Here is a 27,079-nt window from a genome sequence, read left to right as displayed (position 1 = left end):
AATGCTAATTTCTCGTGTCTCCAGAATTTGTTAACTTCCAACAGCTATCATAAGTTGCTTCTATTTTTTGTTTAGTAATTACTAAACACATATCCAGTCAAATCAAGTCAAGTTTATTGTCATTTCGACCATAAACTGCTGGTACAGTACACAGTAAAAACAAAACAACGTTCCTCCAGGACCCTGGTGCTACAAGAAACAACACAAAACTACACTAGACTATGTGAGAGAGCACAAGGCTACACTAGACTACATAAAACAACATAAGAACTGCACTAGACTACAGACCTACACAGGACTGCAGTAAAGTGCACAAAACAGTGCAGGGCAGTACAATAATTAATAAACAAGACAATAGGCACAGTAGAGGACAAATTACAATATATAATAAATGATGTAGGTGTCAGTGTAGACTCTGACTATTGAGGAGTCTGATGGCTTGGGGGATTTAGTAATGTATTTTTTTCTTATAAATTACAGCTAAGGAGTATGTACAATGTTATCGATATACATCTTTGATAACTTTCAATTCCCTGGTCACAATCTCTCATCAAAATGTAAAGTAAATTTTATGTATGTATACGTCACCAAATACTACTTTTGAGATTCATTTTCTTGCAGGCATTCACAGAAGAACAAAGAAATGCAATAGAATCAATGAAAATGACACACAAACTAGGACTGGCAAGCAACCAATGTGCAAAAGAAAACAAACTCTGCAAAGGCAATCAATCAATCAATCAGTCAATCAATAAATAACTGAAAACGTGAGTTGTTGAGTCCTTGAAAGTGAATCCATAGGCTGTGTTCAGTGACACCAGGAAACGTAGATCTTTTACCTGATTTTACCTTTGAATCCCAAGTTTCCTTTAGTATTATCGAGCATAAATTTGGTGTTAATTTGAAATGGAGATGAGGATTTTAACTCAGCAAGCTAAGAGGATCTAGACTGTTGCCTGAGAAGGTGGTGGAAGCAAGAAAAACTACATTTATGCATGTTTAAGAAGGATATAGAAAGAATCAAGAACTCAGCAGGTCAGGCAGCATCTATAGAAAGGAATAAACAGTCGACGTACTATTCCTTTCCACAGACTGTGCCTGACCTGCTGAGCTCGTCCAGCATTTTGTATGTGTTACTCTGGATTTCCGGCATCTTCAGAATCTCTTGCTTTTACTGTCTCTACCTATCCAGTCCCTGCATGACTCAAGCCCATTAGTCCCAGCAAAATTCTTGACAATATTTTCTACACCTTTTCCAGTGTAATGCCATCGTTTTTATAGGTAGGGACCAGAAATAAAATAGGAGCAGGAGTTGGCCCTTTGGCCCGTTGAGCCTGCTCCACCATTCAATAAGATCACGGCTGATCTGGCCATGGGCTCATTTCCAACTACCTGCCTTTACCCCATAACCCTTAATTCCCCTACTATGCAAAATTCTAACCAACCTTGTCTTAAATATATTCATTGAGGTAGCCTCCACTGCTTCATTGGGCAGAGAATTCCACAGATTCACCACTCTCTGGAAAAAGCAGTTCCTCCTCATCTGTCCTAAATCTACTCCTCAAATGTTGAGGCTAGGTCCCTTAGTTCTAGTGTCACCTACCAGTGGAAACAACTTTCCTGCCTCTATCTTATTTATCCCTTTTATAATTTTATATGTTTCTATAAGATCTCCTCTCATTCTTCTGAATTCCAGTGAGTACAGTCCCCGGCAATTTAATTTCTCCTCATAGTCTAACCCCCTCTCCAAAGCCAGTATATCCTTCCTCAAATAAAGAGACCAGAATTGCACACAGTACTCCAGGTGTGGTCTCACCAGTAGCCTGTACAGTTACCGCATAACCTCCCTGCTCTTAAATTCAATGCCTTTAGCAATGAAGGCCAACATTCCATTTGCCTTCTTGATAGTCTGCTACACCTGCAAACCAACCTTTTGTGATTCATACACAAGCACTCCCAAGCCCCTCTGCACAGCAGGATGCTGCCATCTTTTACTATTTAAATAATAATCTGCTCTTTACTTTTTCCTTCCAAAGTGGGTGACCTCGCATTTACCAATATCGTACTCCATCTGCCAGACCCTTGCCCACTCATTTAACCTTTCTGTACCTCTCTGCAGACTCTGTGCAATTTGCTTTTCCACTCAATTAGTATCATCAGCAAACTTAGATGCACTACACTCGGTCCCCTCTTCCAGATTGTTAATGTATATCGTGAACAGTTGTAGGCCCAGCACCAACCCCTGTGGCACACCACTCACCACGGATTGCCAACCAGAGTAACACCCATGTATCCCAACTCTATGCATCCTTATCTTATGGATAAGTCTTTTATGCGGCACCTTATCGGATGCCTTCTAGAAATTCAACTAAATAACATTCATCTGTTCCCCTCTATCCACTGCCCTTGTTATATCCTCAAAGTACTCCAGTAAGTTTGTCAAACAGGACCTGCCTTTGCTGAATCCATGTTGCATCTGCCTGATGGATCCATTTCTTTCCAGATGCCTCGCTATTTCTTCTTTAATTATAGCTTTAAGCATTTTCCCAACTACAGATTTTAACTAACTGGCCTTTTAACTGCCTTTTGTCTACATCCTTTTTTGAACAGTGGTGTGACATTCATCGTCTTCCAATCCGCCGGGACCTGCCCAAAGTCCAGAGAATTTTTTGTAAATTATCACTAAATCCTCTACTATATAACTTCTGCCATTTCTTTCAGTACCCTGGAAAGCATTCCATCAGGACCAGGGGACTTACCTATCTTCTTTGCTCAGCACTACCTCTTTAGCGATAGCTATTGCATCGAGGTCCTCACCTTCCATCGCATCCATAACATCTCACTTTGGCATATTAGACATGTCCTCCACCGTGAAGACCAACACAAAATAGTCATTCAAAGCTTCTGTCATTTTCTCATAACCCATTATCAATTCCCCCTTCTCGTCCTCCAAGGGACCTATGTTCACTTTAGGCACCCTTTTCCACTTAATATAATTATTAAAACTTTTACTATCCGCTTTTATATTTTGTGATAGTTTATTTTCAATATCTAGCTTCCCTTTCTTTCTTGCTCACTTAGTGCTTTTTTTGTTGCTTTTTAAGGTTTCCCAATCTTCCATTTTCCCACTACTCTTGGCAACTTTGTATGTATGAGCTTTTAGTTTGATGCCTTCTTTTACTTCCTTAGTTATCCAAGGCTGGCTCTCCCCACTCTTATTGTCCTTGCTTTTAACTGGGATGTACTTTCGTTGAGCACCATAATAAATCTCTTTGAAAGTCTCCCACTGTTCCTCAACCGTCCCACCATATAGCCTGTGTTCCCAGTCTACACGAGCCAAATCCTGCCTCATCCCATTGTAGTCTCCATTTTTTAGGCATGATATACTGATTTTAGATCGAATTATTGCATCGTCTATTCGTATGAGAAATTCAACCCTAATGTGATTACACTTTCCAAGAGGATCCCTAACTACAAGATCACTAATTTTACCTGTCTCATTGCACAGGACCATATCTAAGATACACATTCTCTTGTAGGTTCAGTAACATGCTGTTCAAGAAAGCCATCACGGATGCATTCTATGAAGTACTCCTCAAGACTGCCTCGACCAACTTGATTCACCCAATCTATGTGCAAGTTAAAGCCCCCCATTATAACTGCTGCTACATTCTTAAGTGCCTCAGATATTTCTCTGTCTATTGCCCCTGCCACTGTAATGTTATTATTTGGTGGCTGATAAACAACTCACACCAGTGATTTTTTTCCCTTTACTATTCCTAATCTCTACCCTGATGGATTCAACATTCTGCTCCTTAGATCTTATATCGTCTCTCACTATTGCCCTGAACTCATCTTTAATTAAGAGCGCTACCCCACCTCCCTTACCTTTCTGTCTATCCTTCCGTATTATCTATGATATCCTTGGATATTTAATTCTCAATCCTCTCCACTCTACAACCTCGACTCTGTAATGGCCACTAAATCATATCCCTTTTTACTGATCTGTGCCACAAGTTCACTGACCTTGTTTTGAATACTATGGGCATTCAAATAAAGTGCCCTTACATCATTGTGCTTTTAAAATCTTGTAATCTTTTACCCTTGCACTGACTTTTCTTCACTGCACTCTTACTTTTTTTTATCTTTTGCTTTTTCTTTATCCACACTTCTCTGTTTTACTTTATCCATACTCCTCCACGCTATCGAACCAAATGCATACAGTATTCCAGCTGTGGCCTCACTAACATCCAATACAAATGTAACAGGATATTCCAACACTTTTACTTAATGTCGGCCATGTTAGCAACTCATTAAGGAGAATGAAAACTCTGATCTCAAACCTCCACTACCTTGTGGCTATACCCACTCTTGGGGAAGGCTTCGGGAGTAAACCCGGAGGAAGACTCCAGAGCTGGAGTCCGTAAGGCAGTCCTACATTGAATGAAACACTGAACTGGCAATTTCTATAACGCCACTGGTACCAAGCTTTATCGGTCTCTGCCATTCCGTTGTATTCATCAGTTTGGATATTATACTGCCCTGGTATCACGTAGACAGCTAGGATGCAATATCCATGGTGACCCCAACCAAAGGAGGCCTTCGTTGTACTCAATACTCCGTCCATGTTAGCCATTTGCCTCCTTCACCACTTTGTCGGTCTGTGCTACCTCTTTCAGGGAACTATGTACTTGCACTCCTAGGATTCTCTGCTCTATAAGACTCCCCAGTTATTTATTGTACTCCTCTCTGGCTTTTCCCAAAAGGCATCATTTCACACTTGTCTGAGTTAAATTCCATTTGCCATGCATTCGCTCACTTTCACAATTAATCTAGGTCCTGCTATAATCTTAGACAACCTTCTGATGTCTGCTGATGTCATCTGTCAACATGCTAATTCTTCGACCTACTCTTTCATACAAATTGATAATATGTATTGCAACCAACACCAATCCCACTGAAATATTTTCAGGCCTAGGGGTTTGATTGGGTGAGTAGGGTGGGAATGAGATTGATTAAGTAACTTTGAAAGATTTAACAAAGGAGTGATTGACTGACTGCAGTTTTTGGAATTGTTCTTAATATAAGACATTAATGTGTGTGGTATTTTTATCAGCCTTGATCTATTACTTGCTTTGTTTTGCTTGTATGGATAAACTCCTTCTGTTACAACTTCTGCTGTACACTTAAGCCATGGAAAAATAAATGTTTAAAGATCATTGTCATCTTCAATTTACATCAGAGTTTATTTTCTAATCTGAAAAACTTTTGCTGCATTTATTTCCTCTCTTTTGCTCCATTTTTCCAGAAGCCATGAAGAGATTCATGCAATGCTAAACACGGTGATCAGAGGAACATTTACCTCCATTCTGATTGAAATCCTACATATTGCAGGTCTATTCAAAAGTCATCAAGGAACTTAATTACTTTCAAGTTTGACAGATGTATCAATAAGCATCATTTTTGCATTTTTAAGAGGGCATCTTGTTGTTTATTGTGTTCCCTGTAAATCACAGAGAAAGAAGTATTAGAAGGAAAAGAATTTTAAAATTAAATGTAAATTGTGAATTCGAAGCTCCCACTAACACCCTGCAACAGGCAAGTAATGCCATGAACTGTCTTTGTGTATCTTTAGTGACTAGCACCAGGATTCAGGGATATACTGTGCACATTCACAACCAGCTGTAAAACTAGCATTGTATGATATGTGGTTCTCCAATAAATTCTCAATGGCAGTCTGCAGCTTTGCCAGGTTACAAGTCTTTCACGTGAAATAACTCAATGAAGTTTCAAACTTTTTCAAAGTAAAACAAACCACATTTCCTTCTCAGGAGCCACAAGCTATTTTATTATTTGCAGAGAGAAATGCAAATCATCAGCTCGTTTTTGTTAGATGCTGCCTGACCTGAGCTCCTCCAGCATTTTGTGTGTTGCTGTGGATTTCCAGCACCTGCAGAGTCTCTTGCATGTTTGTTTTTATGCATCTCTTCACAAACTTCAAAGTGTTTCACCAGAACATTATCAGACAAAGTTTGACTAAGGACAAATTAAAATAGGCAAACAGAAATTTGGTCAAGAAGGTTAAGTTTTAAAAGAGAAGAAAGAGGAGAAAGTCAAGGAGATGATTTCAGAGCTTGGAAGCAGCAGATGGCATAGGCCTCCAAATGCTGGAGTGATGAAAGCAAAAGGCCTGATTTGGAGATACTAGTGAAGGAGGTACCCGAAAAAAACAGAGACAACGCAGAGCAAGTTGAGGTTTATAATCAGGCATTCTTGGACCAGGAACCAGGGGTGATACATAAATGGAACATGGTGTCAGTGAAGGTAATACAACAATGTTTTGGTTGAGAGTGTGTGGTCAGAAAGGCTTTTTCCTAAGTATAAGAAAAAAACCCAGAGTAACTGAGTAAAGAGTGAAGACAGGTGGAACTAGGCAGTCTTAGAAATATATATTGATAGAAAGTATATTGGATCGGAATCTCAACAGCATTAATTAGGAATGATCTGTTCGAGCCTGATGGGGACATTTGGAATGGAATGAGTCAGAGAATAAGAAATGGAGTATGTAGCAGGCACTGAAGACAGTAACTGATCTTCACTGCATGTCGAAGCAGAACATTTTTGATTATTCCAAAGGGAATTAGAAATAAAAAAGACTTGAAATGTTCCACTAATTTTAACTCAATTAAGTGCTTTTGGGAGTGTGATCGCGATTGTAACAAAGAAAATGGCACCTTGTGCACTGATAAAATGTGACAATATCCAGTTGTTCTATTTGGTAAGATAGGACTTTAGTTTACTATATCATCTTGAGAGTCAGCATTTCCAAAGGGAGCACAAAGATATGTGATAATGTACTCTAAAATAGTCAAGGGTAGTGCTATTAGAGTACATGTGAAATCTAAAAAACAATGTCACTAAGAAACAGTGAAATGAGAGGATGAGGGACAGAGAGTTGCAAGGACAGTGAAGTGAAGTAGTAAGCTGATTCCCCATTCCTTATATTTCTCTCTGCAAGTGCCAGAAAGTCCAGGATTGTTGCACCTACATGCACAAAGACTGAAGTTCCAGACTTCTCATTGTTCACATACATTTCAGAGTAGAAGAATGCAAAGTCACAGCTAATACCTCACCAAGGACCTGCTTAGAGAGCCTGCACCTTGATACACCTGGCATAGGGAATTCTCCATTGAATCCACTAGAGAACAGCCACAAGGGGGGTAAAATAAATGTTTATTAACATTTTTAATGTTTTATCAATTACTTAAATTGTAAAGGTTTTTCAATAGTTTGATTGATTATTAATTGTTTTGGAAAGCAGTCAAATTGCTTTTGGCAGTTCCATTTTATGATTTATTTAGTCCTGTGTTCTTCCTCTACTCCCATAATAGCATCTAAATTTCTTTACCCTGCCAACATTTTGCACCTTATCAGAATGTTTCTACAGAATATGCTCATAAAGCAATTGGGAGGCTTAGTCCCCAAGATGGTGCCTGATATGGGTCATCTCATCTCTGTCCATAAAACTGAGTTTATTTTCCAATTAAACACTGCAATCTGCAAAATCTTCTCTGAAGCACTTAATCCGGTTTGCACTGAAGAACTTAATGTTAGTCATTAGTCCATTAGCAATTGAAGATTAATTGACATGAAGTGCAACTAATGCATGGAGTAGCATCTTAAAGATCTTTGATACATTTAATGTTCAGGACACTACAAAACTACAAGCTAATTCTACATATTGTATATCCGACATATCATATTGTGCTCCTATGTACCTTTCACTGACACAGTTATCGACTTTCCGTCTACTGTTAAACCATGATCTGTAGCCTCATTGACTGTTAGCAATTGCTTCCCTGTCCACCATGCTGGTGGTGTTACTTTCTGTTCTGCACTTGTTGCTATACTAATGACACTGTTAAGATCTAGATTCTTATATTTACTGTCATGTTATACATTGGAGTTTTATGGTGCTGTTCATAAACCAATGGTCCTGCCTTAACTGTTGTATCACACCACCTTCATTGCAAATCCAACATTAACATAATGGATATTATTGAAAGAATGTAATTTCAATTCATTGGTATTTGGGCAAATGGATTTGAAAAAGTTAAAATTTAGATAGGAAACCCTCCAGGTGGCCCCGCTGCCAGTTTCAAGCTTTACTAGGTACGTAACGAAGTCATTCCATTTCCCCAGTCCTAATAAAGGGTCTCAGCCCAAAACATTGACTCTTTATTCCTTTCCATAGATGTGGCTTGACCTGCTGAGTTCCTCCAGAATCTTGTGTGTATTGCTCTGGATTTCCAGGATTTGCAAAAATCTCTTGGGTTCATGTTCCATATTTTCCCTAGTACCAAAAAACTTTGTGGGGAAAAAAAATTGGAAAATCAATTTTAAAATCATTTTCCCCTGAGATGTGTCCATGAAATAGCACTAAATATATATTTTAATGTGTAGACCTCAAAATTTACGTTTAACCTTTAAACCTTTGCCCTCTCAGCATGATCTAGCAATAGTTCCTGATGCCGTTTGAATGGGTTGGCAAACACAACATTCACTTTAAAGTTAAGTTCAAGTCACAAGTTGTTTTCTGAATGTCGCTGAAATAAATAATGAGGAAAGCTAAAATAAATAATCAAAGTCCTTTACCACTTGCATTGTGATAATAAAGTAGTATCCCTTCTTATATATACAGGCTTGATAGTTGCCTTGCAATGTGAAAGTTACTCCATATTTAAGAGATAATTTTCTGAACAGAGCTGTCAGAAATCCTGCAAGATAATGACAGCTAAACAATTAGTCAAAAAGGATAAATAAAAAGTCAGCAGGTGATAATTAAATTGTAATGGTGTTGCAGTCAAGCACCAGATACGGTTGTGGACTTTGCCAAGGCCATTGCTGACTCAGTTACTCAGAATGCCCAACTTCCGTTTGTAAATGAAATGAAGTGGTGTTCAGTGAAAACAGAACAGAAAAAAATCAGTAAAATATTCTTACACCTTTAAAATATTGTTCTAGTATGTATATGTATTGTTCAGTACAAGTCCTCTCCAGGTTTGGTTATGGCAGATTCTGTTCCTGTGAAATGTTCATAACACGAACAATTCCCAAGTCAGAAATGTGGCTGTCAACTGAGTTCCCTCAAATCAGAAGATGCCTGTAAACCTGCAGCAGCCAGCAAATCCATGTCACTGATCTCCCAACCTCTCATTTGTATGTATGGGCCATACATCATTCAGGTGTTCATAACCTGTACAGTGTTGAAAATTTATTATGAATCATGATAAAAATTTATCATGAATTCATGTTTACTTAAAGATAAGCAAACTTTGCCAAGATAAACTACTTGGTAATGTTTGCTTACCTTTAATAAAAAACAAAGGCTGGAAATGCTCGGCATTTGTGAAAACAGAAATCCTTTATCAACATGAAACATTAACTATTTCTGTTCTTTAGTATTTCCAGCATCTGCAGTAATTTGTTTACAAATATGGAGTTCCTGGACTGGACTCATCTTTTCAAAAGACACTATTTCAATCTTTCTGTTGAATCCTACAAAGAGTAGTGGATACGGCCCAGTCCTAAAATGGGTAAAGCCTTCCCCATCACTGAGCACGTCTATACGAAGCATTGTCACGGGAAAGCAGCATTCATCAGCAGGGTCTCACACCACCAGGTCTGAAAACAGTTACTGCCCATCAACCTTCACGCTCCTGAGCCAAAGTTTACTCAACTTCACTTGCCACAGCATTGAAATGGCCCCACAACCTATGGAACAGCTCTTGTTTTCTGTCATCAATGAAGCTTCATCATCTCAAGGGGAAGATCTGAGCATGAGAGCAATATTGAGTTCACAACTCCTTTATGCTAATAAGCCATAAAATATTATTGAATCACATGACATTACCGCTACTGAAAACAGCAGTCAGTGAACATGTCCCAACTGTATTTCCATTCAACAGAGTGATGTTCCATTAGCTAAGAGGACTAATTTGTCTTCAGTATTTTATATGACAGTACAAATGGCTTTAGTATGATTTTATTAAACTTTATCAGCTTATTTATCAGAAATTTATTAAATTTCTCAGCTTCCTCCATTTTTATTTTTTCTATCTCATTCACAGTTCACATCTTGCATAATACTGATCACTTTATTTAAACTTCTTGGTTGTTACGAAAATATGTCAATCTTCTCATGTCCAAGTCACCTTTTCCTCACCAGTACATTCCCATTTCTGGAAGTTCTCAACTTTCAGCTTTTCTCATCCTGTATCTTTCCTGTCACAAATCTTCCACCACTCTTCATTCATTTTGGCATTTCTGTAATTGTGCTCAGCTTCATCTACTTACAGTTGCTTCACCTCTTTTTTCCTTTCCAGTTTGGTTACTCTACTTATTTCAGAATCCTTCCCCCACCCCCAACACACACACATCTTGTTTAGGATCAACTGGCTCTGTTCCTTTAATCACTCCTTTCCAGATTACAGATTCTTATTCATTACTTCCCTCTCCATCAGCCAAGTTGCTACTCTGAACAAATTTCAGGAGTCCATGAGATAAAAGATACAATAGTAGTTCAAAAGGAGGCAGGAGAAAATGACTACACCTAAAAAAAAAAATAGCAGTGCCTGCAAAACTCCATATGTGAGAAATGTGCAACTCACCACTACCCTCAGACTTGACTAACACCCGCACAAAGGCCATCTGCAACAAGATCAAGTCTAGCCTTCCATTTTCAAATGAGGTTTACTAAAGCATACTGGACAAACCGCTAGATTTCTGGAACATCGATCCAACAACACAACTTTGAATTGAGAATTTGAGTTCAATTAATTAAGCAAATCCTTTTTTTTTAAGAAAAATTAGCCTCCATAAATACTTCCATGCAAGACTACAAAAACCTATTTGGTTTTCTAATACCTTTCAGATAAGGAAGCCCAATGTGTTTGTCCTGTCTGGCTTCATTGGGCTCCAGATTCATTAATGTTACTGGCTTTTACCTGACAGGGATGATCAATAAATGTTGTTTTATTTCTGTGATATTCTCATCCTATGGGTTTGCTAAAGTATATTAGGACAGCGCATTAAAGAGTATGACAGTAAACAGGCCAACATTTAATGGATTAATCCGTAGTTTACAAGAAACATATCACTTCGAGGCACAAAACCCCAACAGAGTGATTGGGCCCACAGTGGCTAGTGAGAGAAATTAAAGACTATTAAATGAAAAATCTTATAACCTTACAGAATTCCGCAAAAGAAAATCATTAGAAAGGGGAAAGTAGAGGAATAAAAAGGTTCTGTAGATATGAGTAAATTGGAAATGAAAATGAACTGATGACAGAAGTTAATATAGGTCCCTTACAGTTCAAAAAAGGAAAAATTATATTGGAAATAAGAAAACTACACATAAATTAAAGCAACACACACAAAATGCTGGAGGAACTCAGCAGGCAGCGTCTATGGAAAAGAGTACAGTCCACGTTTCGGGCCGAAACCCTTCAACATTACTGGAGAAAAAAGGATGAGTAAATTTAAAAGCTCTCTTTATGACCCTATCTACCTGTGACACCACCTCCAGGGAATTATGGACCTTGTATTCCCAGATCCTTTCGTTCCACCAGACTTCTCAGTGCCCTACTATTCACTGTGTAAGTCCTACTCCAGTTTGTTCTCCCAAAATGCAACAACCCACACTTGCATTAAATTCCATCTGCCATTTCTGAGCCCATATTTCCTGCTGTTTTATATCCTATTGCAAACTTTGATTACCTTTGTCGCTGTCCACTATGCCACCATTCTTGGTGTCATCTGCAAATCTGCTGATCCAGTTTTCCACAATATCATTCAGATCATTGATATAGATGATGAAGAACAACAGACCCAACACCAATCCCTGTGGCACAGTACTAATCTCAAGCCTCCACTTGGAGAGGCAACCATCTTCTACCACTCTCCAGCTTCTCTGACTATATAACCATATAACCATTTAACAATTACAGCACGGAAACAGGCCATCTCAGCCCTTCTAGTCTGTGCCGAACTCTTACTCTCACCTAGTCCCACCGACCCGCACTCAGCCCATAACCCTCCATTCCTTTCCTGTCCATATATCTATCCAATTTAACTTTAAGCGACAACATCGAACCTGCTTCAGCCACTTCTGCTGGAAGCTCATTCCACACAGCTACCACTCTCTGAGTAAAGAAGTTCCCCTTCATGTTACCCCTAAACTTTTGCCCTTTAACTCTCAAATCATGGCCTCTTATTTGAATCTTCCCCACTCTCAATGGAAAAAGCCTATCCACGTCAACTCTATCAATCCTCTTCATAATTTTAAACACCTCTATCAAGTCCCCCGTCAACCTTCTATGCTCCAAAGAATAAAGACCTAACTTGTTCAACTTTTCTCTGTAACTTAGGAGGTGAAACCCAGGCAACATCTTAGTAAACCTCCTCTGTACTCGCTCAATTTTATTGACATCTTTCCTATAGTTCGGTGACCAGAACTGTACACAATACTCCAAATTTGGCCTTACCAATGCCCTATACAATTTAAACGTTACATCCCAACTCCTATACTCAGTGCTCTGATTAATAAAGGCCAGCATACCAAAAGCTTTCTTCACCACCCTATCCACATGAGATTCCACCTTCAGGGAACTATGCATCATTATTCCTAGATCCCTCTGTTCTACTGCATTCTTCAATGCCCTACCATTTACCATGTATGTCCTATTTTGATTAGTCCTACCAAAATGTAGCACCTCACATTTTTCAGCATTAAACTCCATCTGCCATCTTTCAGCCCACTCTTCTAACTGGCCTAAATCTCTCTGCAAGCTTTGAAAACCTACCTCATCATCCACAACACCACCTGTCTTAGTATCATCTGCATACTTACTAATCCAATTTACCACCCCATCATCCAGATCATTAATGTATATGACAAACAACACTGGACCCAGTACAGATCCCTGAGGCACACCACTTCACACCGTCCTCCAATCTGACACACAGTTATCCACCACTACTGTCTGGCATCTCCCATCTAGCCACTGCTGAATCCATTTTACTACTTCCATATTAATACCTAATGATTGAACCTTCCTAACTAACCTTCCATGTGGAACCTTGTCAAAGGCCTTACTGAAGTCCATATAGACAACATCCACCGCTTTACCCTCATCAACTTTCCTAGCAACCTCATCAAAAAATTCAATAAGATTTGTCAAACATGACCTTCCACGCACAAATTCATGTTGACTGGTCCTAATCTGACTGTCTATCCAGATAATTATATATACCATCTCTAAGAATACTTTTCATCAATTTACCCACCACTGACGTCAAACTCACAGGCCGATAATTGCCACGTTTACTCTTAGAACCCTTTTTAAACAATGGAACCACATGAGCAATATGCCAATCCTCCGGCACCATCCCCGTTTCTAATGACATTTGAAATATTTCTACACTAACTTCCCTCAAGGTCCTAGGGAATATCTTGTCCAGACCCAGAGACTTATCCACTTTTATATTCCTTAAAAGTGCTAGTACTTCCTCTTCTTTAATTGTCATACTTTCCATAACTACCCTTCTTGTTTCCTTTACCTTACACAATTCAATATCCTTCTCCTTAGTGAATACTGAAGAAAAGAAATTGTTCAAAATCTGCCCCATTTCTTTTGGCTCCGCACATAGCTGTCCACTCTGATTCTCCTAGGGATCAATTTTATCCCTCACTATCCTTTTGTCACTAACATAACTGTAGAAACCCTTCGGATTTATTTTCACCCTACTTGCCAAAGCAGCCTTGTATCTTTTTTTAGCTTTTCTAATTTCTTTCTTAAGATTCTTTTTACATTCTTTATATTTCTCGAGTACCTCATTAACTCCAAGCTGCCTATATTTATTGAAGATCCCTCTCTTTTTCCAAACCAAGTTTCCAATATCCCTGGAAAACCATGGCTCTCTCAAACTTTTAACCTTTCCTTTCAACCTAACAGGAACATAAAGATTCTGAACCCTCAAAATTTCACCTTTAAATGACTTCCATTTCTCTATTACATCCTTCCCATAAAACAAACTGTCCCAATCCACTCCTTCTAAATCCTTTCGCATCTTCTGAAAGTTAGCCTTTCTCCAATCAAAAATCTCAATCCTAGGTCCAGTTCTATCCTTCTCCATAATTACACTGAAACTAATGGTATTGTGATCACTTGACCCGAAGTGCTCCCCAACAGTACCTCCGTCACCTGACCTATCTCATTCCCTAACAGGAGATCCAGCACTGCCCCTTCTCTAGTTGGTACCTCTACGTATTGCTCCAAAAAACTATCTTACACACATTTGACAAACTCCAAACCATCCAGCCCTTTTACAGAATGGGCTTCCCAGTCTACGTGTGGAAAATTAAAATCTCCCACAATCACAACCTTGTGCTTACTACAAATATCTGCTATCTCCTCACAAATTTGCTCCTCCAGTTCTTGGTCCCCAATTAGGTGGTCTATAATACACCCCAATAAGCATCACAACACCTTTCCTATTCCTCAATTCCTCCCAAATAGCCTCCCTAGACAAGTCCACTAATCTATCCTGCCACAGCACTGCTGTTATATATTCTCTGACAAGCAATGTAATACCTCCCCCTCTTGCCCCTCCTATTCTATCACACCTGAAGCAACAAAATCCTGGAATATTTAGTTGCCAATCACACCCCTCCTGCAACCACGTTTCACTATTAGCTACAACATCATATTTCCAGGTATCAATCCATGCTCTAAGCTCATCCACCTTTCTTACAATGCTCCTAGCATTAAAACAGATGCATTTAAGAAACTATCCACCTCCCACTCTCTGTTTATCCTTAATAGAGCAAACAACTTTGTTATCTTTTTCTTCCTTTTTCCCTACATCAACCTCCCCTCTCCTAGTCTCCTTAATTTGATTCCCTCCCCCCAACCATTCTAGTTTAAAGTCACCTCAGTAGCCCTCGCAAATCTCCCCACCAGGATATTCATCCCCCTACGATTCAAGTGCAACCCGTCCCCTTTGTACAGGTTACCCCTGCACCAATAGTGGTCCCAGTGATCCAAAAACATGAATGCCTGCCCCCTGCTCCAATCCCTCAGCCACGCATTTATCCCACATCTCATTGCATTCCTACTCTCTCTGTCGCGCAGCACAGGAAGTAATCCGGAGATTACTACCTTTGCGGTCCTTTTCTCAACTCCCTTCCTAACTCCCTGTATTCTTCTTTCAGGACCTCTCCCCTTTTCCAACCTATGTCATTGGTACCTATATGTACCACGACCTCTGGCTCCTCTCCCTCCCACTCCTGGATCCCTTGGACGCAATCAGAAACATCCCGGACCCTGGCACCAGGGAGGCAAACTACCATTGACTAGGCCAATGTTCAATCCGATTTACTACTTCATCATGAATGTCAAGTGACTGAACCTTCTGGACCAGCCTCTCACACGAGACTTTGTCAAAGACCTTGCTAAAGTCCACACCGACAACTTCTACAGCCTTTCCTTCATCATCTTCCCTGGTATGTGTTACATTTGTAACTCTAAAACATAAAGCTAACTGACGGGAAAAAGATGGGAGCCCAGGAGCCCAGGATGTTTCAGGCCGAGACCCTTCAGCAGGACTGGAGAGAAAAAGACAAAGGAGTAGATTTAAAAGGTAGGGGAGAGGAGTGAGAAACACAAGATGATAGGTGAAACCAGGAAGGAGAGAGATGAAGTAAAGAGCTGGGAAATTGGTCAGTGAAAGGGATACAGGGCTGGAGAAGGGGGACCCCAATAGGAGAGGACAAAAGGACATGGAAGAAAGAAAAGAGGGGAGGAGCACCAGAGGGATGCAATGGGCAGGCAAGGAGATAAGGTGAAAGCGGGAAAAGGGAATGCGGAATGGTGAAAGGGGCGGGGCATTACTGAAAGTTAGAGAAATTGACATTCATGCCATCAAATTGGAGGCTACCCAGACGGAATATAAGATGTCGTTCCTCCAGCCTGAGCGTGGCCTCATCATGACTGTGGAGAAGATCATGGATAGACATATGGGAATGGGAAGTGGAATTAAAATGGGTGGCCACTGGGAGCTCCCGCTTTTTCTGGCCGACAGAGCACTGGTGCTTGGCGAAGCAGTCTCCCAATCTATGTCAGGTCTCACCAATATACAGGAGGCCATACTGGGAGCACCGGACACAGTATATGACCCCAACAGACCCACAGGTGAAGTGTCACCTCACCTGGAAAGACCGTTTGGGGCCCTGATGGTAGTGAGGGTGGAGGTGTAGTACTTGTTCCGCTTGCAAGGATAAGTGCCAGTAGGGAGATCAGCGGGGAGGGACGAATGGATATGGTATTTGCATAGGGAGCGATCCCTGCAGTAAACAGAAATCGGGGGGACAAGAAAGATATCCTTGGTGGTGGGATCCCGTTGGAGATGGCGGAAGTTGAGGAGAATTATGTGCTGGACGCGGTGGCTGGTGGGTTGATAGGTGATGGCAAGAGGAACCTCATCCCTGGTTGTGTGGCAGCAGGATGGGGTGAGAACAGATGTACGTGAAATGGAACAGATATGGTTGAGGGCAGTGTTGATAGTGGAGGCTTTGAAAAAGAGGGACATTTCTTTCGTTCTGTAATGAAAAGCCTCATCCTGAGAGCAGATGCAGCTTAGATGGAGGAATTGAGAGAAGGGGATGGCATTTTTACAAGTAATAGGGTGGGAAGAGGTATAGTCCAGGTAGCTGTGAGAGTTCTTGTGTTTATAATAGACATCAGAAGATAACCTGTCTCCAGAGAGACACAGAGAGACCGCGAAAGGGGAAAGAGGTGCAGGAAGCAGCACCAATACAGTTGTTGATATAGCATAGTAAAAGTGGGGGCTGGCCACCAGTGCAGGCTTGGAACACAGACTGTTCCAAGTAGCCAACAAAAAGGCAGGCACAGCTGGGACTCATTTGAGTGCCCATGGCTACACCTTTTGCTCCAAAGAAGTGGGACCTCCCAGTGGCCACCCATTTTAATTCCACTTCCCATTCCCATTCTGATATGTCTGTTCATGGCCTCCTCTACTGTTGCAATGAGGCCACAATCAGGTTGGAGGAACAACATCTTATATTCCCTCTGGGTAGCCTCCAACGTGACAGCATGAATATCGAATGTCCTTGAATTTCCGGTAATGCCATACCCCTTTCCCCAATCCCTATCCTTTTTTCCCTCTCTCACCTTATCTCCTTCCCAGCCCATTGCCTCCCTCTGGTGCTCCTCCCTGCCTTTTCTTTCTTCCATGGCTTTCTGTCCTCTTCTATTAGATGCCCCCTTCTCTAGCCCTGTATCTCTTTCACCAATCAACTTCCCAGCTCTTCACTTCACCCCTCCCCTTCCCAGTTTCACCTGTCACCTTGTGTTTCTCTCTCCCCTCCCACCACCTTTTAAATTTACTCCTCATCTTTTTATCTCCAGACCTGCCAGAAGGGTCTCAGTCTGAAATGTCGACTGTACTTTTTTCCATAGATGCTGCCTGGCCTGCTGAGTTCCTCCGGCACTTTGTGTGTGTTGCTTGGATTTCCAGCATCTGCAGATTTTCTCTTGTTTATAAATTAAACAAATACTCTTTTTTTGTTTTTCATAGAAGAAGGCACTGAAGAAATATCCAATTATTGGTTAAGAACAACAGTGAATAATCAACTAAAAGAATTAGCATCTGTGCAGATAATTAATGCAGAATTTAATCAGCTGAAGGCCAACAAATCTCTAAAGATCAGATGACTGCATTCTGAGGTTTTGATGATGGAGTCTGTGGATGCAGTGGTTGTAGTGGTTGTTGGCTCCCAAAATTCCACAGATTCTTGACCTACTTCCACAAATTGGAAAGTGGCAAATAAAACACTGCCATTTTTAAGAAATGAAGGCGAGAGAATACAGCAGTTACAGACTGGTTAGACTTTAGTAATGGGGAAAATATTGTGATCTACTGTCAATGAAGTCTTTGCAGAGCAATCAGAAAATAATAATGGTCAACATGGTTTATGAAAGGAAAATAACTAATGGTTTATAGGTCTGTTCAAACTTTAAGGTAACTACTGAGTAGATAACAGTGTAGATGTTACATGCTAAGACCCCTGAAAGGATGCTAGAATGAAGCATTTGGAACCAAAGGTTTCAGCAAGAAATAAATTCTCTTAATTCCTAGTATAGATAACCTTTGGAATTCCCCAGACAAGAGAACCCTGAAACAAGGAATACCCTGGCAAGGGAATCATGTTCTCATTCTCCAGGCTCAGCCTATGTGATAGTGACTCTATAAATAATGGTCACTTCAGTATTTTAATAGATCTGTGAATAATACTAGCTCTAGATTCAGTAATAGGTACACAGTAGAACAGTTCTGCAGTGAACACCACGTGATTGTATTATTTCCATTTGTGGGTAACAAGTTTAAGTTAGTATCTAGGTGACATCACAAAGAGGCAGACCCAATCATACGCCAGCAAGGATCTACGTCACAATGTTACCATATATGTTGCATAGACCGCTTAGTATGTGGTCCTGCTTGGAATGAGCACAGAACACAGAATCAAGTCTCATCTCAGACTCTGCTCCCCTGTACTTAAACATCAGACTCAAAGTTGCCACATAGTATTCCTCTTCCATCCTTTGAGTTTATGATGTGTAGTATATCATAGTTCCATTTCCTTCACGTAAATATCTTGTAAGTCTGTCCTCAATCTCGCCTACACTAGTTTAAAAATCATTTGAAGGAAAGGTATGTGTGATAAATTGGTAATGTTGAAAATATTGAAGCATTTTTTAATAGATTAGAAAGGGACATTAAAGTTAAGGGAAACAGAGTTTAGAGAGCACATTTCTGAGGGATCATCTAAAAAGGCCATTTTGGATCGAACTTACAAATAAAGGAATAGTTGCTTTGGTAGCACTATATTTTGGAACCCAATAATCAGCAGGAACTTGGAGCAGATTAGACATTGTTGTGATTTTAATAGGGTAGTGCTAGTGGGAGATTTCAATGTTCTGGTATTGACTGGCCCAACTAGAATGCAGAAGGCCTTGATGGAGCAGAATTTGTGCGGTGCATCCTGGACAGTTTGCTCATGCATACTGTAGAACCTACTCAGGAAGGAGCAATACTGGACCTCCTCTTAAGGAACAAGATGGAGCAAGTAACCAAAAGTTGGGGAGCACTTTTGGTCCAGTGATCACAATTCTATTAGTTTTAAAATAGGTATGAAAAAAGATGGAATGGGTCCACAGGTTAAAGTTCTGAACTGGAGCAACTTTGAAGGGATTAGGTAGGATCTAGCAAGGGTCTATTTAAGGGCAAAGGGACAACTGGGAAGTAGGAGTCTTTTAAAAGGGTCAGTTTAAGAGTAGAGAGGCAGCCTGTTCCAATTAGTGTGAAGGGTAGACATACCAAATTCAGGGTATTGTGGCTGACGAGAATATTAAGGTAAGGACAAAGAAGGAAGGATACATTGTGTTTAGAGAGCTGAGTATGAATGAACCCCTTGATGAGTATAAAAAGTATAAGACTAACCTTAAGAGGGAAATCAGGTGTGCAAAAAAGAGGGTATGAGATGAATATAGCAGGCAAAATAAAAGATAATCCCATGAGGTTCTTCAGTTATATGAACAGCACAAGTGTGACTAGGTCCTCTCAAAGATCATCCCACATGTGAAACCACAGGACATCACTGAGAGCTCTAATGTCTATTTCTCCTGGGAGTTCACTAAGGAGAATCTCATGGATGCCAAAGACATGAGGGTGGTGAATACTTGGATCGTACCGGAGGGAGGTACAGTATTTGCAGCCTTAAGGCACAATAAGGTGAGCAAATATCTAGGGCCTGATGAAGTGCACCCTGGAACCTTATGGGATGCCAGGAAAGAAATTGTGGAGGCCCTTGTAGAGATACTTGCTACATCATTAGTCACTGACAAAGTTCCATAAAACTAAAAAGTAGTTCATATTATTCCATTGTTCAAGAAGGGTAGCAAGTATAGGTTAGGAGAATTACAAGCCTGTGAGTCTGACTTCAGTTGAGGAAAGTTCCCAGATTTCTGAGGGACAAGATCTACCTTTACACTTGAATAGTTAAGGGCTGGTAAGTTATGGTCAGCATGGTTTTATATGTGGGAGCTCATATCCAGTGAAGCTTTGGGAGTTTTTTGAATTTGTAATTGAGGGGATAGCTGAAGATAGGGCAGTAGGTGTTACCTAAATGGACTTTAATAGGATCATTTACAAGGTCCCTTATTCCTTATGGCATGCTGATCTGGAGGTTTTCATCGCATGGGAGTCAGGGAAAGTTGGTGAGATAGATTCAGAATTGGCTGATGAAAGGAAGCAGTGGGTAATGTTTGAAGTTTGGTTCGCCATCTGTAGGCCTGTGATTTGTGGGGCGCCCCAGGAATCAGTGTTGGGACCTCTGTTGTTTATTATTTATGAAATGGTTTAGATATGAATGTATATGGCATGATTAAGACAGTGCTGGAGTCTTGTTGAAGCAAGTTACAATGAACTGCAAAGGGGTCTTGATCATTTAGGGAGATGTGCTTAGAAATGAGAAATGGAATTCAAATTAAGTACTTTGGCGATGCATTTTGCACAGTTAATCTATGGTAGCATTATTACAGTGAATGGCAAGGCGTTCACATTGTCATAGTCATACTTTATTGATCCCGAGGGAAATTCACAAGTGTTGTGGAACAGAGGAACCTGGGAGAAGTGCACAATTTGTTGAAAATGACCACCCATGTAGAAAGGATGATGAAAAGCCCACCTGGTAGCAGTCAGGGCATCAAATTCAGTAATATGAACCTTATGCTACAAGCGTATGAATTGTTGGCAAGGCTGCACTTGGAGTGTTGTGTAGAGTTTTACCCACCCTTTTACAGGAAAGACTTTGTCAAGTTGGATTCAAGATTCTAGATTATTTAATGTCATTTTGAGCACACAAGTGTAAAGGAGAATGAAATAATTGTTACTCCAGATCTGATTCAGCAATAAAAAACACAATAAGATAAATAGCATAATAATAAAAAGCAGAATAAATATAAATACGTAAGAAAGCTAATACAGTATGCGTAAATTGATTGTATGGTCATAAAGTAACCCCAGGCACAGGAGTGTCTATATATAAGGTGACTCTGATAGGAAATGATAAAGTAGTGGTGGTGGGGGGGGGGCTGTGATGGGGTGGGTTAGTGGGCGGAGGTGTTAATCAGCCTTATTGCTTGGGGAAAGTAACTGTTTTTGAGACTGGTGGTCCTGGCGTGGATGCTACGTAGCCTCCTCCCTGATGGGAGTGGGACAAGCAGTCCGTGAGCATTTAGCTTCATGACATTGCTGGCCTTTCACCAACACCTTCCTGTATGATGGCGGGTAGGCTGGTGCCGGTGGTGCGTTGGGCAGTTTTGAATACTTATTGTAGACCCTTCCCGTCTGCTGCAGTGCGGTTTCTGGACCATGCAGTAATGCAATGTGCAAGGATGCACTCTACTGTGTATCTGTAGAAGGTTGTGAGTATTGAACGCTGTTCCGCTGCTGTGCTGGCAATGTAAAGAGTGGTGCGAGCTCTCCTGAAGTCAATAATAACCTCCTTTGTCTTGTTGACATTAAGGAAGAGGTTATTTGCCTGGCACCAGGCCCCTCTCTGTAGGCTGTCTCCTTGCTGTTGGTGATGAGCCCCACATTATCAGAAAACGTGACGATGTGATTGCTCGGGGGTTTGGTCATGCAGACAAATGTGAACTAAGTGTACAGGGATGAATTTAGCACAAGGCCCAGGGGGATATCCGAGGGAGGAGTGGTATTGTAAATCCTGACAATCTGAGGTCTGTTGGTTAGGAAGTCCAATACCCAGATGCACAGTAATGTAACGTTCTTTGGCACAAGTGATGGCGGCTGATTTGAAGCACGTGGGGACAGCAGCCTGGATCAGTGATGTGTTGAAGTTGTCCGTGGTGACATGCACACTCCCTGAGTACTCAGTCTGGGATGTTGTCTGACCTAGTTGGCGCTGTAGACTGCTACTCACAGTGGCTCCCCACCTCCGGGGGCGGTGGGGGACAGGAGTAGCTTTCGTGGCTGGCCTATTTTCCATGCCTCAAAGTAGCATTAAAGCTGTTTAGAAAGTCAGTGAGAAAGGGATCACTGCTGTTTCTCCTTGCATAGTCAGAGTCCAGCCACATGTGCTGGGGATAGTTATCAGGCGGCTGTTCCTGAAATTTGTGTGCATAGATGATCTTTGCCATTTTGATGCCTAAGATAAGATTTTGTCCTAGCTGCCCTGAGAGCTGTTCTGTCTCCAGACTTGGAGGTAGTGCCCTGGGTTTTTATGAGGGGGTGCATCTCTGTGTCCAGCCAGGGCTTCTGGTTGGGCGGTGAGATGACTGACCTTGAAGTACCAACGTCACCTACACACTTACAGATGGGGCCAACTACAGGAGAGGCACATTTGCATATTCCTCCAGGTCTGTTTTAGGTGACCTCCTTTGCCAGTTAGCCCATTTGAAACAGTCCTGAAGCATAGCGATTGGCTCATTCGGCCATACCGTGATGGGAGAGGAGGCAGGATAGATTTATGAGGACACTGCCTGGATTTGAGGGCCTGAATTATAGGGAGAGATCGACCACACTGGATCTCTATTCACTGGAGAGCAGGAGAATGAGGGGTGTGCTCATGGAAGTTCATGATGGGGATGGATAAGCTGGATGGCTTTAGGCATTTCCAGAGGGTTGGGGAGTCCAGAGTTCGAGGGCACGGACATTACAGGGGAGAGATTTAAAAGAGCCCTGAGATGAATCTTCTTTGCACGAAGGATAGTGAATACCTGGAATGGGCTGGCAGAGGAAGTGATTCAGATGGGTTCAATTACATTTAAGAGGAATTTGTATAGGTACATTGAAGGGAGGGGCTTGGAAGGGTCTGGGCCAAGCATAAGCAATTGGGACTTGCAGGGAGGATGCTGTGCTCAGCATGGAGCATTGGGCTGAAAGGCCAGCTTGTGCTGTGTTGCTCGATAATTCTAATGTTGACGAGTTGTTACACTTCATTCTGCATTCTGTTACTGTTCACCCTCATACTACCCCAAGGTGCTGATCTGATGAAATGATCTGTATGGACAGCAGGAAAAACAAAAGTTTTTCACTCAAACTCACACTTCCAAAACTGCATCTCCCCCTCCCCCTCCAGCTTTCAAATCCCTTACTCACTCTTCCTTCAGTTAGACCTGACTAAGGGTCTCGGCCTGAAACGTCGACTGCGCCTCTTCCTATAGATGCTGCTTGGCCTGCTGCGTTCACCAGCAACTTTGATGTGTGTTGCTTCCAAAACTGAGTTGAGGTGGAGATGAGGTGGATCCCGTGCCTGAGACTGAGGGAAGAGATTTGATCGATTTAAACACCGGGCCAAATTGGAAAGGTTGGGTACGGGCCTTGGTGTCGAGAGCTTATCAAAACGACAGGGCCTGGATCTGAGAGCAAGGTTTGGCTGATATAAGCGCCAGGCCAGATTGAGAAGGTCAGGGTATCGGGGCCAGAGGCAAGGGTCGGCCGGCTCAGCTCACTGCTCCGTGAGGTTTACTCGTCCCTGCACTGAAGTGAGGTTGTGGCCTGCGAATAACAGGCTCCCGGATTGGCTGTACTGATGACTGGCTTTGTGGCTGTGGACTCACTTTCATGAACTTCAGTTCTGAATGCTTTTACTTACTTTTATCGTTTACACAATTTTTTTTTTCACACTGTACATTGGGTATTTGACGTTTTTTTTATGGGTTGTATTAGGTTTCTTTGTATTGTGGCTTCCTGTAAGGAGACAAACCTCAAGGCTGTATACGGTACAGTATACATATTTCGATGGTAAATGCATTTTGAACATTCATTTTACTATTGCCCCTTCTCTCCTCTACCAACTGACTTCCCTACCACTCATTTACTTCAGGGACAATATACAGTGTCCAACTAAGCTACCAATCAGTACAGCCTTGGGGAAAGATAGATGTCCGAGTACCCAGAGGAAGCCAGATGAAATGGCGCACAAACACCTCACTGGTTGTGATTAGCTCTCAGTTGAAATTACACCTCGACAAAAGCATAGTCCGTTTGATATTTCAGTTCAGTTTCTCACCTTTTATAGTCAGTGAGCAAGCAGTTTCCTACCCCTTCCAAAGGTAGCTCTGGCCCATACAGGTATTTCTGTCATTTCAATATCCTTTCTCTAGTTCATGTGACCACAATGATCATTTGACTTCTCTCCCTCCACCTCCTCAGGGTGTTGCTCATTTCATAAGTGTTGCCATAAAAAAGTGACAAATACAAAATGCATATAGTGATGGAGTTACCTAGTTGTTCCCTATGGAAACAGGTCTTTCCGGTCACAATGTCCATATGGTGATGGAATGATAGAGCTGTCCGGTACTGAAACAGGCCCCTTTGGGTCACGGAGTCCATTAGGTGATGGGGTTACAGAGTTGTTCAGTACGGAAACAGGCCTTTCGGGTCACCATGTCCATATAGTCATGGAATGATGGAGTTGTTCCCTATGGAAACAAGCCTTTCCGGTCACAATATCCATATGGTCATGGAGTTACAAAGATGTCCAGGATGGAACCAGGACAATGTTTCGGGCCACGATGTCTATATAGTCATGGAATGGCAGAGTTGCCCAGTACAGAACAAACCCTTATGGCTGCATGTCCATTCTGACCTTGTTACTCATCCTACAGTAATTAGTTTCCAGCATTACACCGACCATATATATCCCTTTGCTGGCTGGTGGTGTAGTGGCATCAGCGCCGGACTTCGGAGCGAAGGCTCCCGAGTTCGAATCCAGCTGGCTCCCTTGCACGCTTTCCATCCGTGCTGGGTTGAGTGTCAAGCTAGCAACTTGGCCTTGTAAAAATAAGAAAGCCTGCTAAAAAAAATGCTGTCATGACTGCGTCCCGATGACTCCACTCAGAGCTAAGGGCTTTCTTCTTCTTCTTGTATATCCCCTTATGCCTTGCCTACTTAAGTGTCACTTGACAAGGTGCCACACATGAGGCTGCTTAATGAGTTGTGAGCCCATGGTATTACAGGAAAGATTCTAGCATGGATAAAGCAGTGGCTGATCAGCAGGAGGCAAAGAGTGGGAATAAAGGGAGCCTTTTCTGATTGGCTGCCAGTGACTAGTCATGATCCACAGGGGTCTGTGTAAGGACCAATTCTTTTTACATTATATGCCAATGATTTGGATGAAGGAATTGACAGCTTTGTTGCAAAGTTTGCAGATGATACAAAGATAGGTGGAGGGGCAGGTAGTTTTGAGGAAATAGGGAGGCTACAGAAGGACTTAGACTGATTAGGAGAATGGGCAAAGAAGTGGCAGATGGATTGCAGTGTTGGGAAGTATATGGTCATGCACTTTGGTAGAAGAAATGAAAAGGTTGACTATTTTCTAAATGGAGAGAAAATACAAAAATCTGAGGTGCAAAGGGACTTGGGAGTCCTTGCGCAGGATTCCCTAAAGGTTATTTTGCAGGTTGAGTCTGTGGTGAGGAAGGCAAATGTGATGTTAGCATTCATTTCCAGAGGACTAGAATATAAAACCAAAGATGTAATGTTGAGACTTTATAAAGCACTGGTGAAGCCTCACTTGCAGTATTGTGAGCAGTTTGGGGCCCTTTATCTTAGAAAGGATGTGCTGAAACTGGAGTGGTTCAAAGTCAGTTCACAAAAACGATTCTAGGATTAAATGGCCTGTCATTTGATAGCTCTGGGCTTGTATTCACTGGAATTCAGAAGAATGAGGGGTGCTCTTATTGAAACCCATTGAATGGTGAAAGGCCTTGATGTGGAAAAGACATTTCCTATGGTGTGAGTGTCTAGGACCAGAGGACATAGCCTCAAAATAGAGGGATGAGCTTTTAGAATGGAGATGAGGAGATATTTCTTTAGTCAGAGATTGCTGAATCTGTGGAATTCTTTGCCACAGGCAGCTGTGGAGGCCAAGTCTTTATGTATGTGTAAGGCAGAGGTTGATATATTCTTGATTGGTCAGGGCATGAAGAGATACAGGAGAAGGCAGGAGATTGGGGCTGAGAGGGAAAATGGATCAGCCATATTGAAATGGCAGAGCAGACTTAAATGGCCTAATTCTACTCCTATATGTTATGGTCTTAATTATAGTGATTGTATCTGGCTTGATAACCTTTTCTACTAATATGTTTCAGATATCAACCATACACTCTGTAACACCCCTCAGGAGTTTCTGAATGGGCCATGATAAGTTTACTGTTTTAATGAAATATTACTAAAACATATAAATAAAAAATGAATATATGTAATTTAATTGGCACCCTGAATAAAATGAATGGGAAAATATGCTAGACGATGCAGATGAGGCAGCAAAACAGGTGTGTGTGTGTGTGTGTGTGTCTGTCTGTCTGTCTGTCTGCCTGCCTGTTGGGCGGGTGGGGATTCGGCACGTCAGTCATTTTCTCGGCTCCTGCTTCCCCACGCTCAAGTCCAAATCACCGTTCGCGCCCTGCGGGACGGTCCACCGAGCGCCGCCTGACATCCACCCCCAAATCACTGATTCTGCGGTGAGCAAGCAGGCGTGACCCAACAGCGAGCCGACAACGTGCTCCGCCAGCTACTGATTGCGATTACTTTGTTATAGATAATTACACGTTAATAGGGAAACATTCGCATCTAATTCCAACTGAAAGACCGTCAGAGGTGGCCAGGTTTTCCCATTTCAAAGGCCTGGCCGCGTTGTAGCAATCTAATTGAAACGGTTATGAATATCACGAACAAACTGAAGATTGGGCGGGGCTGGCTGCAGCAAGGCCAGTCAGCGAGTACGCTTCAGGAGACTGGTTCTGTCTGCTTTCAACTGCCCTGTACTGTGCTGTACGTGTTATAAACGCGGCATAGAGGCTGCGGCGGTCATCTGAGAGAAACAGCGGGGAAACGCGAACGTGTGAAGTCTAGCACTGTATCTCTATCTACCATTACAACTTTCATTAAATCCCTGATCCTTATCATTGTT

General features: G+C 41.6%; 1 protein-coding gene and 1 long non-coding RNA gene across 3 annotated transcripts in view; one reads left to right on the top strand and one right to left on the bottom strand.

The window, feature by feature from the left end:
* Nucleotides 1–6,126, top strand: part of mtap (methylthioadenosine phosphorylase) — a 206,951-nt gene extending 200,825 nt beyond the window's left edge. The window contains exons 9-10 of one of the 2 annotated variants that reach the window (XR_010020623.1): nucleotides 622–767; nucleotides 5,309–6,126. The gene's annotated coding sequence lies outside the window, so the exon portion shown is untranslated. Of the gene's footprint in view, nucleotides 1–621; nucleotides 5,246–5,308 lie in introns of those variants that run through there. The other variant, XM_063069001.1, reaches the window with a different exon arrangement.
* Nucleotides 1–27,079, bottom strand: part of LOC134357431 (uncharacterized) — a 91,181-nt gene that overhangs the window by 39,418 nt on the left and 24,684 nt on the right. The window lies entirely within an intron of this gene.

The sequence above is a fragment of the Mobula hypostoma genome, chromosome 16 (genome assembly GCF_963921235.1).
Source record: "Mobula hypostoma chromosome 16, sMobHyp1.1, whole genome shotgun sequence".
NCBI classification, from domain to species: Eukaryota; Metazoa; Chordata; class Chondrichthyes; order Myliobatiformes; family Myliobatidae; genus Mobula; species Mobula hypostoma.
Note: the sequence above shows the minus strand (reverse complement) of the source record. Positions and strands in the feature narration are given on the sequence as shown.